Source organism: Myotis daubentonii, chromosome 3 (assembly GCF_963259705.1).
Source record: "Myotis daubentonii chromosome 3, mMyoDau2.1, whole genome shotgun sequence".
Lineage (NCBI taxonomy): Eukaryota > Metazoa > Chordata > Mammalia > Chiroptera > Vespertilionidae > Myotis > Myotis daubentonii.
Window position 1 is genome coordinate 5,440,129 of NC_081842.1, and position 10,810 is coordinate 5,450,938.

The 10,810-nt window shown below is 45.4% G+C and overlaps 1 protein-coding gene across 4 annotated transcripts in view; it reads right to left on the reverse strand.

Annotated features, from left to right (window-relative positions):
• Window positions 1-10,810, reverse strand: part of LCA5L (lebercilin LCA5 like) — a 35,102-nt gene extending 24,292 nt beyond the window's left edge. For all 4 annotated transcript variants that reach the window (XR_009451748.1, XM_059686475.1, XM_059686478.1 and 1 more), the window contains exons 1-2: window positions 10,681-10,810; window positions 1,754-1,912 (exon numbers count right to left, since the gene is read on the reverse strand). The gene's annotated coding sequence lies outside the window, so the exon portion shown is untranslated. The remainder of the gene's footprint in view (window positions 1-1,753; window positions 1,913-10,680) is intronic.

Below are 10,810 nucleotides of genomic sequence, written 5' to 3' on the forward strand. Positions count from 1 at the left end.
CTGCCTTTAAAGTTCTTTTCACTGTGCCACACTGCTTGACCCAAAATGGACATAATCGGGCTCAACACATTTATTACTACAACCTTAAAATGTCAGAGTCTGTGAAAACCTGCAGTAAGCCTATGGGAACTGCATGCGATTCAGCCTCCATTATTTTACCTCTAGTCTAGAGTTCAAAATCTTAGACTATATAGAAAATACCCTCTTATCCCTTAACCTTTTAGATTAATCGGTATAACGCACTCTGAATCTGATGTGATGGGAACAGCGAGACGATAAGCAGGTTAGGTGGAGGGGTGATCTCCTCCCTGCCTAAAGCAGAACACTGCGATTTGAGGATGTGGCTGTACCACCTCCATTGTTTTAGATTCCCTCTGCGTCACACGCTCACAAAGGGCTAACAGTTTCGAATGGCATCCTGCTGTCTTAGTTCAATAAGCATTGATCAAACATGGGGGTGGGGGGAAGCAGCTCTCTGGAAGATTCTATCTGTTAAATATCAGTTTTCTCATTGATGTGATAAAAATTGATCGATTATTAGTACCAGACCTGTAACTACACTTTTAAGTTGATTACATTGTTTTAGATTGTCTTCGTATTAATATAAATAGGCTATACTTCACCACTGTTATCAGTAAAAACATATATGGATTTCTGATTATGTGGTGCACTATTGAAAAAATCCAGGTCCTAGGCCAACTACCTCATGTTCTTCTTAATGAACTGAATAATTAATTAAAAGTTTAGTCAAAGAACATTTATTTAGTGTCTGCTGGGCACAAACTTTTGCCTTCAAGGATTTGAAAACAGGCAAAGTTAGTAATCGTGTAATGCTTGTTATAGTTAGCACAATAGATTTTGATACATGAAACTTATGGTAGCATATAGTTCAGGTTTGACAGCATTTATACTTTGAACCGTCAGTGTTTCCGGTATAACACTGCCCGTTGTACTGCACCGGAGGCATAATTTCACTATGTCTCTATCATTATAGGGTTTATAGTAGTTTCTTTACTGTTATGACTCAGAAATACAACCCACAATTAAAAAGCAGGTGGGGAGGGTAGTAAAGGGAAAAGGGGGCCAAATATATGGGGATGGAAGATGCTGGGACTGTGGGTGTTGGCACACAATGCAATATACAGATCATGTATCACAGAAATGCACACTTGGAACTTATATGATCCTATAACCAGTCTCACCCCAATAAATTTAATAAAAACAACAACAACGATGCCCCAGCCGGTTTGGCTCAGTGGACAGAGCATTGGCCTGTGGACTGAAAGGTCCCGGATTTGATTCTGGTCAAGGGCACATGCCTGGGCTGTAGGCTTGATCCCCAGTATGGGGCATGCAGGAGGCAGCCAATCAATGATTCTCATTCATGATTGATGTTTCTATCCCTTCCTCTCTGAAATCAATAAAACTATATTTTAAAAAATTAAAAAAATTCTAAAACAAAACAAAACAAAACAACAACAATGAAAACACTGTTCTAAATTTAAAAAATGTGATCCAGTTGATCATGCTTTTCTGGAACACGCCATGGTGAAGGAGTAACTACATGTGACAATAATAAAGTTGTATAGCATGTTCATTTAATTACAGAATTAGAAATAAGAATGTTCAAGGTCAAGAAATACATCTGGGTCATTCTGAATACTACATTCAGTTGTCTTCAGTCCTGCTTTTGCAACAAGGCAGACAAAACAATGAACACATGCTAGAAAGTTTAAGACGAATGAACTCATACCTGCCACTCTTTATCCACCTTGCCTAAGATGTAGGAAGATCGGCTGTGTGTTGGAGCGGAGGGTTCCTCACACTGCAGTATTTATTTATGGGGTTTCCAAGGTAGTATTTTTGGACATGTTTTGGCCTCTTTTTAAACAAAGAATATATTTCAAAAAACCTAGAGTGATATGACAGAAAGAAAATGTTAAGATATCACAAATTAACATGGAAACTTGGTGTAAGATAAAGGTGAAGAAAGTGGGGAGAGACGGGCTAGGACCTGGTCTGGAACTCAGAACAAAAGTGAATCCTTATTTCATTCCTCACAGTGAAATAAATATAAGAGAATTAAAGATGTAAATGTTAAAAACAAATCTTAAAAGAAAACAAGGCGTGTGGTAAGAAATAAAACCCAGAGGCCACATAGGAAACAATTAGTAAAAATGGCTTCATAAAAAATTTAAATTTCTGTGTAACAACATAAAAAAAAATCAAGTTAAAAGGCACATCAGAAACTGGGTAAACTATTTTCAATATATAAAAAAGAGCTAATTTCCTTAATGTACAAAGGACCCATAATAATCCATTAGTAAAATGGTAAACGATATGAACACATTACATAAAAAGCACATCACAGAAACATAGACAACCAATATGTGAGATGTTCAGACTTACTCTAAATTAATTAAATGCAAATTAAGACAATTAGATTCGTTTCATCTATCAGAATGACAAAAATTAAAGAATTGGATGAAACACCGTCATTGTAACTATGATGAACAGTAATACTGATTCTGCATAGTTGTTTAAAAACTCAAAGAATGAAGTATATCGCTGTTGATGTGTAAATGCAGAGATCTCCAAGACACGTTCATTTGCTAATCAGTGTTTACATGTAGTTCATTATGCATTATAATAAAAGGATTTAAAATCCCACTTTTAAGATTTGAGACTGGCCTGGCCATATAAAAGGACGAAGTCTTACTATTTGTGACGGCATGGATGGACATGCTAAGTGAAATAAGTCGGACAGAGAAAGACAAATACCATATAATTTCACTCGTGTGTGGAATCTAAAGAGTAAAATAAATGAACAAACAGGACAGAAATGGGCTCATAGATACAGAAAACAGACTGAGGGTTGCAGGAGGAGAGGGGGTTTGGGAAACTGGGTGAAAAAGGCGAAAGGGTTGAGAAGTACAAATTGGTAATTACAAAATAGTCACAGGGATGTAAAGTACAGTATAGGAAATATCCTTTATAATAAAAGGGTGATATGCAAATTGACCCCAATGGCAGGACGACTGGTCGCTATGATGCGCACTGACCACCAAGGGGCAGACGCTCAATGCAGGAGCTGCCCACTGGTGGTCAGTGCGCTCCCACAGCAGGAGTTCCGCTGAGTCACAAGCCTGGCTGACGGCTGCAAGTGCAGCGGCGGTGGCAGGAGCCTCTCCCACCTCCTCGGCAGCGCTAAGGATGTCCGACTGTGGTTTGTGAATTTTCGTGCACTGGGCCTCTAGTATTCAATAATGCAATAACTAGTATGGTGTCAGGTGGGTAGTGAAAATATCAGGGGGAACACTCTGTAAAGCAAATGATTATCTAACCACTATGCCGTATATCTGAAATTAATACAAAATAATATTAAATGCAAACTGTAATTGAAACATAAAGTAAAAACAAAAGGCCAGACCAGTTTGGCTCAGTGGATGGAGCGTCGGCCTGCAGACTGAAGGGTCCCGGGTTCGATTCTGGTCAAGGGCATGTGCCTTGGTTGTGGGCACATCCCCAGTAGGAGGTGTCCAGGAGGCGCTGGTCAATGTTTCTCTCTCATGGATGTTTCTGACTCTCTGTCCCTCTCCCTTCCTCTCTGTAAAAAATCAATAAAATATATTAAAAAAAAAAAAAAAGGAAACAAAGATTTAAGACTTGCATTTGGTAGTGTGGTAGGCTGATTACCACCCCCAGGACATCCACATTCTAGTTCCCAGGATTTGTGAATCCCCAGACCCTGGGAACAGAACCTGTCATGTTATTTAGCAAAAGGGACTTTGCAGAGTGATGGCTGGATGGATCTCAAGGTGAGATTATCCTGGATTATCCATGTGGGGCCTGACGTAATCACAGATGCTTTTCTTTATAAGAGGGACACAGGAGTCAGAAGATGGCACTGTGGTGAGGGACGCAGGTCAGAGAAAGAATGCTGACTATAGAGATGGAGGAAGGGGTCACAGGTCAAATGCAGGCTGTTCTGTAAATTGGAGAAGGCACGTAAATGGATTTCCCCTGGAGCCTTCAGAAGGAGCCAGAGAGACTCATTCCAGGGGTCTGACCTCCAGAACAGTAAGATAATAAATTTGGGTTGTTTTAAGCCAGAGTTTGTGGTAATTTCTTTTTACAGCAGCAATAGGAAACTAATACAGATTATCTCGAAAAACATCAACAATCAAGATGAGACCAAAAGCAGTCTATTGAAATGTAAGTGAAATGCATTATTATAAAATAGAGGCCCAGTGCATGAAAATTCATGCACTGGTGGGGGGGTGGTCCCTCAGCCTGGCCTGTGCCCTCCCGCAGTCTGGGAGCCCTCAGGGGATGTCCGACTGCAGTCTGGCCTCCCTCTGCAGGAGGTGCCTGGCAGGCCAATCAGGTGATGAGGCCGGCAAGCTGCTGGCCCCACCCCCCGATCGCCCCTCTGCAGCTGCTGGTTGCTGCTGCCCCCCAATCGTCGTCCCCTCCCTTTGCCCATTGGCTACCACCTTGGCTGGCCTGGCGCTGCCCACTTGCGGGCCCTGCCCCCCACTGGCCAGTTGTTCCACTGGTTGATTTGCATATTATGCTTTTATTATAAAGGATGTCAAGAAGTCAAAGAAGAGGTTGAGTTCAAAGGCTTTGGGGAAAGACCTTCATGCTTCCAGAACCCGTCACCTGGACTACATCTGGGAACACAATGCCAACCCTGGGAGCTGGTGGGACTGTTAGCTTTGGAGAAACCAGCAGGACTGAAAAGCAGACTCTCCTGGCAGCATCTGGATGGAGAGTCAGAACAAAGCCAGAAGGCTGGCCTTCGAGCAGAGGCGTGGTGGAGGCACGCCAGGAGGCCGAGGAAGCAACATGGGGAGGAAGAGACTTGGGGAGGAAAAGGTGGTGACAAAAGGTGACAGGGAGCTGACGAGGTCAGGATATTAATTACACAGAGCACATAAGTCAGGAAATAATATACTTAGACTCATGGAGGCCAAGTTTCTTGGTGCCTGAAAGGGTTTTATTTACATAGAAACAGGGATGGCTGAAAGAACCTGAGGTGTTGGATCAGAATAGGAAATATTGGGTTAATATAGATATCTATGTATCTATATAGATACATATATAGATATAGAAGTATAGTTGTGTGTGTGTGTGTGTGTGTGTGTATGCAGGTATCACTGTGTGTGTATTTTTCCTACCTCTGCTCTCTGAGCAGGCCTAGAAGCAATGACACCTCAGTAATAATGAGCACCACGCCCCACTAAAAGGACTCAGTGTTCCTTGCAGCAATGGATGATTCAGGGCTGGGGCAGGTGAAGAACAAGATAAGGCTGGTGTGTCCTTCAAATCTAGGACATTCGCGTATCAGAATAAATGAGGGGTTTGTGAGAGGACAATCTACTAAATCAAACAAGAATCCACGAGTTCATACTGATATAAATGAGTGAGAACAGAAGAGGAAACCCTTCCTTATGGTAAAATAACAACTAATAAATACACAAAGAATGGTGGAAATAGACAATGGCTATTTGGCAACTATCTTGGACGTAATTGAAACAGGCAAGAGTTGTCAATAGATGCTAAAGACCAGTGAATGTAAATTTGATAAGGAACAGGACTTGGCACAATACTAACCAAAGGGGAAGAAAGTGACTTTGTAGAGAAAGAAACCTGGAAGACACCACCACCTTGATCAGGTCATCAAGGTTCATCACCAGTGGTGGGACAGGTGGACCTCATGTGCCTCCCTGTGAAGAAAAAGGGCTCTGGGTCATTTCTGTGGTCTTCCTGCCAGGAGCTCAGCCTGCGTCACGTCAGGAAACTCCAGCCGGACCCAGGCTGAGGGTCTTCCCACAGAATGAAAGGCCTGAACTTAAAGTTAAGCAGGATGTTAAATGAACAGAAACACTCTCCCCTTAGCTTATAAAAACAGTATTACACAGACAAGATGATCACATACCCCAGGGGTTCAGGAATACTATTTCAAACATGCATCCACTTTTGAGATTATATCTCCCAATTTTTTGCTTCATAAACGTGGTCACTCTCATATTGAAGACAAGTTTAAGAATGAACACATTGAGAAGAAAGGGAGTATGCTATACAAGGAAAAATGCTTGTGTGGCAAGACATCTGAGTTATATATAGTACCAGCTCTGCCAGGATAACTAGTGTTTGTCCTCAGTAGTTTAGTGTATGGTATTAGCTGAATGGACTTAAGTCCCGTCTAGCACAAAAATCTATAAATTAAACCTACCTATATAGATCAGAAATCTTAAGCTTAATCTGATTACATGGAAATGTATTATGTTCAAAGTTTGGATGGTTATAGACAAGTTATATAGGTTTAGATAATTTAACAATCTATATATATAAAAGCTAAGGGACCAGCTGATCGGTAGCTATGACACACACTGACCACCAGGGGGCAGAGACTCAACATAGGAGTGGAAGCCACAGGCATGGAAACATGGAACAGACTGATGAATCTCAGAGGGAAGAAGGGAGGGTGGGAAGAGATTAATCAAAGATCTTATATGCATACTAGAGGCCCGGTGCACACATTCGTGCACCAGTGGGGTCCCTTGGCCTGGCCGAAACCGGCTCTCCGACATCCCCCGAGGGATCCCGGATTGTGAGAGGGTACAGGCCAGGTTGAGGGACCCACTGATGCATGAATCCGTGCACCAGGCCACTAGTTTTATTTATATTTGACAAAAAGCTTGAATTTCTTGCCAGAGCATACCAAAGAAGCGCCTTCAGAATGAGAAACTGTGCCTCTACTGCCACCAAGTGGTGGCAAATGCAATGGACAGCGCAGGCACTGAAGGAAAATAATTGTGAGCTCCAGGACTACATTTATAGATGGGTGCATCTTAGCTCCCCCTCCTGGCCACCGCCACATTTCTCGTTCATTTTCAGTGTTGACCTAATTATTTTTACTAGAATTTTCATTCTATTTTAATAAAACTTTACTAAAATACCACACATTTGATACGTCTTACACATTAGATGTTCATTTCATTCCTTTTCAACACATATTTGGGTGCTTACCATGTGCCAGGGTCTGTGTGAGGTGTAGGGGATGTAATGAGCACAAACAGAAGTGTTTTTGTTTTTGTGGAGCTTATATGTCAGTAATAATCACAGCAGTGACTGTTTGCAGTGTTTTCAAGGAAAGAGATACAACTCTGTGAGGACAAAGACATCTGACCTAGACAGTGGCCTGGGAAGTTCTCTGATAGAAGCACCACCTGAGCTGAGAAATGAAGGATCGGTGGGAACTAAGTAAGCAAAGAGGCCTGGAGGGGAGGGAGGGAGAACACTGCAGACACAGAGAGAAGACAGAGCCACGGCCTGTTGGGAGCAGAAGGCCTCTGTAGCTGGGGGCCAGTGGTCCCAGGGTGTACAGAGGTAGGTGGGGGCGAGCAGCTGCAATTGCGGTCAAGGGAGGGCACGTGTATGATTTGAATCATTAATCCAAGAGCAATGGGAAGCCAGCAGTAAGCAAAAGAGGGAGACTGGGGAAGGGATGACGTAGTCAGCAATGCCTCCTGAAGAGGCGACTGGGGCTGTGTACAGAGCGTAACATGGAGAAATCCAGAGCAGAGATCGCAGAAGCCTGGATGAAGGGAGGCGGTAGCTTGGACTAAGGCGCCAGTGACGATGCAGAGAGGCGAAAGACGCTCAGGAGACAGGTCACCAGGGCGTGGCCATCCACTGGATGCTGTGGAAGGTAGAGGAGGAATCCCAGTTTCCCATGATAGAGGTCCCAGAGGGCGGGCTGGTGGAAGATTGTTCAGACTTGTGGGTGTTGAGTTGGGGGGTGTCTGAGAGGTCTTAAGAGGCAATGCCATTCAGCTAGCTGGACACAGGGGTCTAGCTCAGAAAGGAAGGCCAAGCTGGAAGGACAAATTTGGGAGTCAAGATGGTGGGCATGCATTTGTGCCCAGTGTCAGAATATAGGGCACAAGGGGGGACACCACAATGAGGAGGTGAGGAACTGCACTGTTAATGAGCTCGGGAGAGGAGAGTGAGCCAGAGTGGGGGCAGGAGGAGCAGAAGGCTGGGGGTCGGTGAGGGTGCAGCAGCCAAGGGAAGACCGTTTCAAAAGTGAGATGGGGGCAGCAGCGTCACATTTCAGCGGCCGAGAACCAGCGCGCAAGATGAGGCCCGGAATATCTGAGTGGCTTTTGCTTTAGTAGAGAGACAAGGGCAGAAGGCAGGCTCGAGTGGGTTGAGGAAAGAGACAGGAATGGATGGGATGGATGCACTGAACAGGGCAGCTCTTTAAAAAAGTTGGCCCTTCAAAGGGGAGGAGAGGTGGGGCAATAACTAGAAAATGAAGGGGAACGTGGGGCAAGGGAGATCCACCCCCTCTTTCTTTTGTGCTGGGAGACCTGAGCATGGGACAGAGCCAGTTGAGAAGAACAGGTGACTGCACAGGTGAGAGAACGAAACGCTGACAGTGACAGGGTAGGGTTTTTGACAAGTGGGAGGCGATGATATCCAAGTCACAGGGGGAGCCTAGGACAGGAGAAAGGAAGATAAGATGGGTACAAGGTAGGTAAGGCTTTCAGTTCTGGTAGCTGGAGAAGAGGGAGCTTCCCACCAGCTAGTGTTAGGTTCCTCTATGAAGTGATAGCATGAGAGACAGGTGGGAGATCAAGTTTGAGTGAAGTAGCCCAACCGGTATGGCTCAATGGTTGAGTGTCAACCTATGAATCAGGAGGTCACGGTTCGATTCCCGGTCAGGGCACTTGCCCTGGTTGTGGGCTCGATCCTCAGTGTGGGGCGTGCAGGAGGCAGCCAATCAATGATTCTCTCTCATCAATGATGTTTCTCTCTCTCCCTTCGTATCCCTCCCTCTCTGAAATCAATAAAATATTAAAAAGAAATGTTTGCTAAAATAATAAGTTTGAGTGAAGTGGAGGTTGACAACCTGCTATATCCCATAGACCCTTTGCAGGTTGCAGCAATCCTACCATGTTACTTTGGTCCATCAGGGTTTCACTCGATGGAAAAAAGAGAGAAAATGGGGGTTTGATACTGGCAAGGCTATAGGTGTGTGGGGGCCATTAGTTCCCCAAGGGCAGGGACCTGTCATATCCATCACTGTGTCACTGTGACTGACGGATCAGAGTATCAGAGCCCAGGTACTGACTATAAATGATCAGCACAGGGATGAGCATTTGTCTCCGATTCAATTTGCCTCATTTGGTGCTTCTCTAAAAAAACAGCACCCCCCTCCCCCCCCAAACCCCCAAGAGCAGGGAACAAACAGCCTAATTCCTACATGACTTCTCCTCCTCAACTGGGAAGAGGCCCATGGATTATTTATCCTTCTGGACAGCCAGTTTTAAGGCTCTTGCCATAGTTCTATCCAGGGACACTGTCATACGCCTAAGAAAGCTGAGGGACATCTTTCAACTTTTAGCTTAATAGTTAGGTGCTTATGTACCTGGTTTAAAAGTTGCGATTCTCAAACTACATGCTTAAAACATTGTCTTTTTATCTATAGAACTCATTTCCATTTTTTTCGAAACTTATTTACTTAAAGTGCCAGAGAAAGGGAAATAGCATAAGACTGTCACTCCCCAAGACTGGGGGATTGGCACAAGCAGGGAGACCAACTAGAAGGCTCCTGAGACAATCAGGCACCGGATGGTGGTGGCCTGGACCAGGGTGGTGACGGTGGGGGAGGGGGTGTGTGTGTACAAGTGGCAGGACTGTGCGTCTATTCTGGGTGCATGTTGAAGGCTGTGTTGACACACTGAATGTGGGGAGGACGAAAAACAATGGTCAAGGACGACAAGGCCTGGACAACAGGGAGAATGGTTTCCAGGAACTGGGGTGGGGAAGGGTGCGGCGGGAGCAGGTCCGGGGGAATGTCAAGGAGCTGTTCTGGACCTGCTGCGCTGGGGACCCCTTAGACTCCTAAGGGAAAGTGTGAGCAGACATCTAAGTACAGGGTCTGAGGTTCGGGGAAGGGTCACGGCTGGAGATATTACTTGCACATGTGAGGCTCCCTCGCATTTAAATGGGTTTTGAGTCTATGAGACTAGACGAATTCACCCAGCGAGTGTAGTTAGGAAAAATGTCCAAGGTCATGCCCAGCAGTGAGAAACTGGTCTGACACGTTACCTGCTGGCACAAGTGTGGCGGTGAAATGTGAAAGCACTAAGGGGAAAGTGTGGGCAGAGAGCTCCAAGGCTGAGCCGGTGAGGGGCAAACACGTCGTAGGCATTTCAAAGGGTTCAGAGTTCCAGGGGCTGCGGATGGGGAAATGTAAGTGCTAGGGTTAGAAAGGAAAAACAAAAACAAAAAAAGCAAAACCACGCCTGGTGGGTGTGGCTCAATACGGTTGGGTGTTGACCTCTGAACCAGGAGGCGATGGTTGGATTCCGGTCAGGGACATGCCCGGGTTGCGGGGTCAATCCCCAGTAGGGGGCGTGCAGGAGGCGGCGGATCAGTGACTGATGTTTCTCTCCCTCTCTCTTCCTCTCCTAATTCATAAAAATATGTTAAAAAAAAAAGCAAAAGTACATAGGTGTAAAACGAGATAGATTCAAATATAATACAAAAACATCGGAGAAAGCCTGTAGGTCAGGGTAAGGGGTGGAGGTGGTGAACTCTGCCACATGACCCGGGTGACCGGAGGCTGCCCAGGGGCCAGGACCCTTCCCCAGGCCGTACCTGGCCAGCTCGGGGCAGCCCCTGCCCGAATGCCCCCAGCGGCCAGTCCTCGTGCCGGCGGGTCCCCGGCCGGAGCAGCGTGGTCCTGCGAGCGAGCGTGCTGCGTGGGTGCCGTCCCCCTGGGCAGGGG